General features: G+C 34.5%; 1 long non-coding RNA gene across 1 annotated transcript; it reads left to right on the top strand.

Moving 5' to 3' along the window:
- The first annotated feature begins 6,507 nt into the window (after positions 1–6,507).
- Positions 6,508–8,703, top strand: LOC127842862 (uncharacterized). The gene is made up of 4 exons (XR_008031932.1): positions 6,508–6,702; positions 7,177–7,284; positions 8,001–8,087; positions 8,624–8,703. It is a non-coding gene; the product is annotated as an uncharacterized LOC127842862 (long non-coding RNA).
- The last annotated feature ends 541 nt before the right edge of the window (positions 8,704–9,244 follow it).

Raw genomic sequence — 9,244 nt, 5'->3', positions numbered from 1 at the left:
TTTAGATTATGATGCTCATGCTGATGACTATGCCGTTGACAATTATAATGATAATTATTATTATTATTATTATCCTAATAAGAATGATAACGATAATTATGATGATAATTATGATGATGCTAATGCTTATGATACTGATAATGATGATTATAATAATAATAATGATAATGGAAATTATACATAATTATGATGGTTATGCTTATGGAAGTGATATGGATAATAGTGAGTATAATGATAAAGCCGATAATCATACTGATGATAATGCCGTCAATGATTGTAACGGTGATGATCACGATGATGATGATTATAAGACGGATTATACACGATGAAGCTCGAAGTGTATATGTTTGCGTTTAGTTAATAAACAATACAAAATTGAAGGACAGCATATTTTTAGTTTCATATTTTTGACATCAGCCATGAAACACTTAATGTAACATCTAACCGCACAATCGTGTTGCTGTTGCCTTATCTTTGATGGTAGCAGACCGTCTGATAATTCTTTAATCGTGTTCGCAGCATTTGACAGCGGTTATCAAGTAATACACGTTTCACGAAAATACAGTGTTTTTAAAGATAATAATTTGTTAACTTTGATTACTCAGTTGTTGTTTTTGAGGGTAGGTACATCAATATTTTTATTGAACGGGTATATTCGACAATTAAAAATTAGCTGAACGATGCGTTTTTTTCGCAATGTACAGGCTAATAAACAAAGAATTTGCTGAATTGTGCATTTGTGTTTTATTACCGAGTAAACGCAATATCGTCGTCCCTCATTTGTCCCAACGGCCAAACTGGTCAAGGGATTGATGATGATGATGATGATGATGATGATGATGATGATGATGATGATGATGATGATGATGATGATGATGATGATGATGAAACGCAAGATGAAACGCAAGATGAAACGCAAGATGAAACGCAAGATGACAATACGTCAAAATAAATTAAATCAATATTGATCATTCACCGAAATATGAACTCCTAAATACGACACTAAATCATATGGATAAACCTTTTACTAAAAGATAACCAAATTTTAAGTATCGCCACATGTGACTTATTCATTAAACTATGGTAGAACGTACTGTTTCACTAACGGAGACCTAATCTAAGCAAATAAATATGCATAGACTGTTTGCACACCTGGCTACAACTGTACCCATTAATTTGTCACAGTACTTAGATTTATTACCCAGAACGTATTAATTGTTATTGGCGACTAACATAGACTTGTCGCTTGAAATGTTTAACGCGCGTTTTCGACCTTTAATCTTCCTTTAAAGGGATCTTTTCACGGTTTGGTAAATTGATAAAATTGAAAAAAGTTGTTTCAGATTCGCAAATTTTCGTTTTAGTTATGATATTTGTGAGGAAACAGTATTACTGAACATTTAACATAGTCCAATACAGCCATTATATGTATCTTTTGACGATTTGAAAACCTAAAAATTATAAAGCGTTGCAACTCAAAACGATTGAATAATTTTGAGAGCTCTGTTGTTGTCGTTTAAATTTACGAAACTACGAAGATTGCTTACATAAGGTATAAAATACTTGAAGTGTGTGCACCCGGCAGAAAAGCGGATAGGGCAAATGCGTTTTTACTTCAGACTAACTCCAGGACTCCGGGGGTCACTGGTTCGAGCCCTGATACCGGCTACTTTTTTGTCCTTTTTTAAATTTTATTCTTGATTGTTTACTGGAGCTTTTTAGATCCAATGTTTACATTTATCAATATAAAGCATTAATGACAACTTCAAATATGCCATAATCTGTGAAAATGCCACTTTAATATGGTACTTTAAATTCAGCCTTTAGTTCTTCTTTGAACGCTATACGAACTCAATTTACTCTTTGAGATTTTAACGATGTACATAAAAAGCACTGAACTTATCTCATGAATATTCGATTTACGTTGTAAAATTAATTTGAACAATTTAGTTTCAACGAAGAATCACACATACATGAATTTCCGACTCATTGAAAATTCAAGAGGACTTCAGTAAAAATAAAAATTATCAATAAGATTGATAAACAAAAAAATATGAAGTTAATATAGTTCAACGCAAACCTTTAATGGTGTCACAAGTGTGAACAATAACTACGCAAATCTTTAATGGTGTCACAAGTGTGAACAATAACAACGCAAATCTTTAATGGTGTCACAAGTGTGAACAATAACAACGCAAATCTTTAATGGTGTCACAAGTGTGAACAATAACAACGCAAATCTTTAATGGTGTCACAAGTGTGAACAATAACAACGCAAATCTTTAATGGTTTCACAAGTGTGAACAATAACAACGCAAATCTTTAATGGTGTCACAAGTGTGAACAATAACAACGCAAATCTTTAATGGTGTCACAAGTGTGAACAATAACTACGCAAATCTATAATGGTGTCACAAGTGTGAACAATAACAACGCAAATCTTTAATGGTGTCACAAGTGTGAACAATAACAACGCAAATCTTTAATGGTGTCACAACTGTGAACAATAACTACGCAATCTTTAATGGTGTCACAAGTGTGAACAATAAAAACGCAAATCTTTAATGGGTGTCACAAGTGTGAACAATAATTACGCAAATCTTTTATGGTGTCACAAGTGTGAACAATAACAACGCAAATCTTTAATGGTGTCACAAGTGTGAACAATAACAACGCAAATCTTTAATGGTGTCACAAGTGTGAACAATAACTACGCAGATCTTTAATGGTGTCACAAGTGTGAACAATAACAACGCAAATCTTTAATGGTGTCACAAGTTTGAACAATAACTACGCAAATCTTTAATGGTGTTACAAGTGTAAACAATAATAGAGCAAATCTTAATGGTGCCACAAGTGTGAACAATAACAACGCAAATCTTTAATGGTGTCACAAGTGTGAACAATAACTACGTAAAGAACATTTCATTTCAAGTTATATTCTCCAGGACACAGTTTTCATTAGTGTTTTGTTTTACCATTTCCAGTTAAACTAAAAATGCGTCCAGTGTAATCAGGCTTGTATAATTCGAGAGACACATTACATCATATACTCAAGCTTTGCTAGTTTAATTATGACAAATCAATTAAATTAAAAAGCAGTAAGGGACGTGTCATCAGATTTTTTGTCATCAAATCTCTTAAAATGTAACTCTGTTCTGAAGAAAAAACATCTTCCAACCACAATATTTTGATGGACTTTCAATTCGGAAAACTTGTCAGACGACTAACAACTTCATATTTATGGTCTATCATTACCGCTTTTATGGTAAGAAATTTAGGTTTCCTTAATTGACGACATTATCTAACATAAAAACGTCAAATACGATCCAAAGATCAGATAATTTGTTTAATTATATGTGTCTTGTTCTGAGAAAATTGGACTTAATGCATGTGCGTAAAGTGTCGTCCCAGATTAGCCTGTGCAGTCCGCACAGGCTTATCAGGGACGACACTTTCCGCTTTTATGGTATTTTTAGTTTCAAGGAAGTCCCTCCTTGCCGAAAATCAAGTTATGGCGGAAAGTGTCGTCCCTGATTAGCCTGTGCGGACTGCACAGGCTAATCTGGGATGACACTTTACGCACATGCATTATGCCCAGTTGTTCTCAGAACGCGACTCATATGACACAAGTTATCTGAACTTCACATCGCACCGAAAAATCCATCCGCTTCTTTATTTGATACACATAGCGCAAATAAAACATAAAATATAGAAGAATTTTTACATTTTATTTAAACCTTGCGTGAATGGCTTCTCTTAGAAAATTGTCAACGTTCCATGTCTAAAAAAAACACAAGGATAACAAAGCCGTATATTTAGTCTAAACGAAAACTAAATATATCATTATATTATCGCAGTTTGCCGGATAGAAAAGGTTCACATACACTAAACAATGGTGGATTGGAATAAGTGGCTCTACGTAGCGTATTGTAACGTAATAGGCTTGACAAACGAAGATAAGTTGGATTTTTTCAAAATTTATCTCTTCAGCCAACGATGCAGTTGCGATGCATATGCACGTATTCGAGAAATACCAGGCTTTATACAAGAAACTGTTAATTGAAAATAATGTGAGAAAGAACGGTTCAGCAACATACTTATCTCGCTGCTTAGATGTATTTTGCAGCATCGCTTCTTTAATTTTTGTCAGTTTTGTTTTCAACAATATTTTAATACTCTGAATGTTACTATTTAAATTTTAAACAACATATTCACATATATTTTTTATTCTAAGATATAATGGAACAAACTACATTTATTTTTTCATATAATTTATAGTTATACATGTACTATTAGTTTGCAACACGTGGCATTTTATTTAATTTTAATACACCGGAAAAGATGGTTATTTCTTAAGTGCTCCGGGTATTTTTAATATATAATTACATCTTTTGGGGGAATGTTTTGGTTCATATTCGCCTGTAGTTTATACTGAGTATCAGTTCTTTTGTAACAATATACTAATGTGGTTGTAAACAAAACCCTCGCTACAAGAAACTCTACTAGGCATCTGCTTGCAAGGATGTAAAGCATGTTTCGAATTACAAGGCATGGGTTATTGAATATCATCGAAATAGTAAATCCTAGTTCATATCATGATAGGTCATATACTTGAAACAGATAAGAAAAAAACCTTCTTACTATTTTCAGATGTGATCAACAATGCATTTCCACGCGAGATGTTCCATAAACACTCGGGATTCTCTTGTTGCTCGTTCTCATACAACGCTTTCACATACTCTCAACTTGCAACTTAGTTTCTATGACTACCTTCCACCTGACAAAGCCCATCTGACGGAACACTCTCCGTGGATTCGAGGACAGACCTTTAGCTTATTCGGTTTATAATTTTCCGCAACAAAACTGCTTGCCCCGTACAAGACGTGTACGAACGTATGCAGAAACAGAAGGAAATGGGGAAAATACATTTATAGAGAGGGACAGGGCGTTTTGAAGATGGAAGACCTTTCCGAAGGTCACTGAGTCAGCATGACAATGCCGATGGCGTCAAAGATAGTGGTGCAATCGACGAGAATATTCGAACAAGCTTAATAAGGTATTATTCTATTCTTGTCAGTTGCTTTCGGTTTAGGTGCCTACGACCGCTAACGTGAATATGATGTTCTCTTCATGCTTGGGTAATAGTGGAAGGCGATGCGGTGTGTGTTATCCTATGTCTGTTGATGGTTTTGTGTTGATTTAAATGTGTTATTATTCTAGCCATTTGTAATTACAATACTCAGACATTCGTACATCATATGAATGTATTAGGGAAACTTAATAGCTGAGTATGTCATGATATAAACTTTAGAAGTCGCATTCAAAGTTCGTTAGGTACACTGCATACATTAAACCGACAACACTTGCCCCCTGAACAGATAGGGTCAATTGTAAAATTAATATACCAACGGCGGTTGTCGGTTGATATGTAATAATAAAACCCATCTGTTTTCATTCACACGACTTAGGTATGTGGTGTCACAAGTCTCGGTGGTATGGTTACAAGAGTGAGGCCAACCGGGTGTGTCCGTTTTTAATTGAAGATTTTTACGACACAACTATTTTGAAATCCTAAAAAGTAAACAAAGTCAATTCTGCTATCGATAGATTTATATCGGCATAACAATTATGTATTGCAACAATCTGTTCATGATATCTGCCATTGCAATATTTTAGTTTATAAAAGCAACAAAAAAGACTTAATAATAGCAGTATCTCCAATATCTAGGAATCATTTTTCACTGCCAATAAGTGTACTCAACTAGTGTCACCCATAGTCATTAAATATGTATGATACCTGCTAATCTAACACGCCCTAGAATGCTGGTTATGTGCATAATAGAACATACTAGAGCTTCGTTAGTTTATTAATGTTTTCTCACAGTTCATAATATTATACCTTGCCTATATTGGTAGGGTTAGGTTAGAGTTAGGTACAGGTTAGGTTAGAGTTAGGTAAGGGTTAGGGTTAGTAGTTAGGTAAGGGTTAGGGTTAGCCTGAGGCTTAATAGTTATTTAAGCATTACGTCCGAGTAGTTTTAAATAGGTTTTGATCATGAAGGTGTTTTCACGAGAAAAATACGCTTTTACTAGTTAAGATGAAAATTTGCTTTTATTTGTTTACTCGATTTCAATATGAAAATTGTGTTAAATCGTTACCGTATATCATTACATATGAGCCGTGGTCTGTATAAAGGGGTTTAATGTATGTGCGTAAAGTGTACACCTCGGATAAGCTTGCACTATTGGGTATGCAAAATATGTTTTCGCCTGTCAATGAGAACGTTGTTTATGACTCGGAGATATGGTGAGCTGACGTGTTTGATACCATGGCGTATGCCATTTTTTTATATAAATATCATGCAAAAAGTTCACAACAGCTTAAAGGGGTATATTATATATCGTCAACGACAGTCGGTTAAATTTAAAAACGACTGCATTAGAACTGATAGTACCGTCAAAGCCGTAGTTGCATTTCGTTAGGCTTCAGATTACATATTTTAATCTGAGTCGACATTGTACCAACGTGCATGTTTGCAACTTTCACCACGACAAGCCTGTCTGCTATTACAGATACAGAAGCAGTTGCAGATGGCTGCCGTAAAGCACATTTCTGTTATTACCGGATACTCATCCCGTACCCCCATGTTGTGGGAAATCTGTCTGGTCAACGACAAGTATTTGTGTACAGAAACATGGGTAACGAATGGTTAATTGGTTCCGTATTTAGAAAAAAATATTTTGTTATCGTAAAGAGGCATTTGCTGAAATAATATTAATGGTTATACACTGTTTCCCTAAATATCATGTAATATTATGTTGGCTAATTTGTAACACACATTTTAATAGATTAAGATGTAAGGTAGTTTTTGTTTTAAATATTCTATGTTAAGAAAACATGGATTTTGAAAGGTTTCTTTTATTTAACAGATTTATTTTGAAGCGTTTTTATTAAAATGAGTAAAATATTTGATTTGCAAATGCATTGGTGTGCGGAAATGAATTATGTAACAAAACGCCCGCTGTTTCATTCTTCAAAATGTTGATATAAAAAATACGCGGGCAAATCATTTCTTGAAAGTGAAAATGTCTTTGTCATGACCGTGTAGATTTGGCAAAATAAATATTCTCGGTTAACGACGGAGAGAATTATCAGCACTTTTCTTATCGTAGGCCTGTCCTGGCTGGATGGAAGACGCTGGTGCAGGAAACTGGTCGGTGTTGCTGTGTGAAGATTGTAACAGCAGCTGTCACAACGCATGCATTGAAACTTCACAACAGGTGCGTGCATGACTTACTTTGTTTATACGTTTAGGTAAAATATGTACATTTCACTATTTAATTAAAGGTTTCGTACCAACAGGTTGTTGTTTTTATAAAATTCAATGTCTTATGCATCGGAGCATTTTTATACTTTTAGTGTAAATTGGGACAATTTAGTACGTAAATCGCAGTGTGCATTAAAACATGTTTTGAACCATCGTATTATTCGTTCATAATATTGCATTAGTGGACGTTTTTTTTACATGATCTGAAATGAGATCATTAAAAGTATGATATGCCCTTACATATCACATCTTTATTATAAATGATAATGAACATAAAAAACCATTCATTTGACGCTCTCCAAACATTGCGAAGAAATGACGCTCAAAATGCCTTCTGAAACATGTTACAATGCTCATGCAAAAAATCTTTTTTTATGTATCGGTATTAGATGGAAAATAATTATAACCGGTAAAAAAGATATAGTTTGAATTGCAGTATGTTGGTCTATTTTTCAAATTAAAAACCTCATATATATTTTTTGTTTGAGCCGATTTAAATGCATTTCCCGTGAAGGTATCTCGAAATAGGCATGTATACAAGGATAATATTATAAGCATATTCTTGAAACTACATGTTTATATGAAGCCAAAATACGACTAGCGTAAACATGTGCTATTAACATTTTAATGCCGGAATGTATATCTAAGTTCCAATATATGCATTTAAAGGTACTACAGATAAGTACTCCAGCTTCCGACAGGGCAGACGAACAGAACTACTCTGTACAATTGCCAATACAAACTTAAACTTACAAGGTAATTTCTAGCCAAATAATTGAATTGTGTACGTTCATTTCTATTCAATGTATTTGTAGAGGTGCATTTAGAACAGTTAATAATTAAACATTTGTTCACACATGGTAATTAGTCTCTTGACACCTCTGGTTGTATATTTGTGTGTTATTTGTATGTTCTACACTAAAGTTATCATGTACGATGCTTTCACGCATTTGCTAGCGCAAAACACGTGTTTAGCCATATGAGTCGTGTCCTGAGAAAACTGGGCATAATGCATGTGCGTAAAGTGTCGTCCCAGATTAGCCTGTGCAATCCGCACAGGCTAATGGGGGACGACACTTTCCGCTTTTATGACATTTTTCGTTTAAATGAAGTCTCTTCGTAGCAAAAATCCAATTTAGGCGGTAAGTGACGTCCCTGATTAGCCTGTGCGGACTGCACAGGCTAATCTGGGGCGACACTTTACGCATATGCATTATGCCCAGTTTTCTCAGAACGCGACCCATATTATAACGCAGAATAATATGAAATATACATTTGCCGTTTTGTTTCAGGTTTTTTAGATGAAAAACCGATATGCACGCATATCAAAGGCAACTGTTTAAGTTTACCAAAGCACAACGAGAAACGTTTTACATCCAGTATGTTTACTTTCACATGTGTTTTTCAATGTCAAGAACTTAAGGCTAAAGTAATTATATTCAATAGGTGTGTACGCCTTTTTATACAATCACGCTGACTTATATTTTGCAATAACACAAGGATGTGTTTCATGCTCACCGACTTCAACTCTTTTTTCTCTAATTATGCCTGTTTTTTTTACACGCGCTGCGTCGGGAGTTCCCGTTGGAAGAAATATTTCAGACACATATTATTCGTAATCATGCATTTGAAAGAGACAAGTCTGTCTTTTGCTGACATGCCATTTATCTTAAACGATTTCAAACGTTTCACATTATATATACTTAAAACGCTATCTTTTATCATTAACAAGATATAAAGCCGGGCGATGTTTCTTGTGGCACCTCCAAAACAACCAATGCACATTTGGGCGGATACATCTTGAGAAGCCAGATACTTGTTTCTGGTTATCAACCTCACAGGGTATACGTTCATCAAAACATAATTGTTGGCAGTTACGAGTCAACAAGTTTCACCATTTCTAATCCTTCAAA

This window comes from Dreissena polymorpha, chromosome 8 (assembly GCF_020536995.1).
Source record: "Dreissena polymorpha isolate Duluth1 chromosome 8, UMN_Dpol_1.0, whole genome shotgun sequence".
Lineage (NCBI taxonomy): Eukaryota > Metazoa > Mollusca > Bivalvia > Myida > Dreissenidae > Dreissena > Dreissena polymorpha.
Note: the sequence above shows the minus strand (reverse complement) of the source record. Positions and strands in the feature narration are given on the sequence as shown.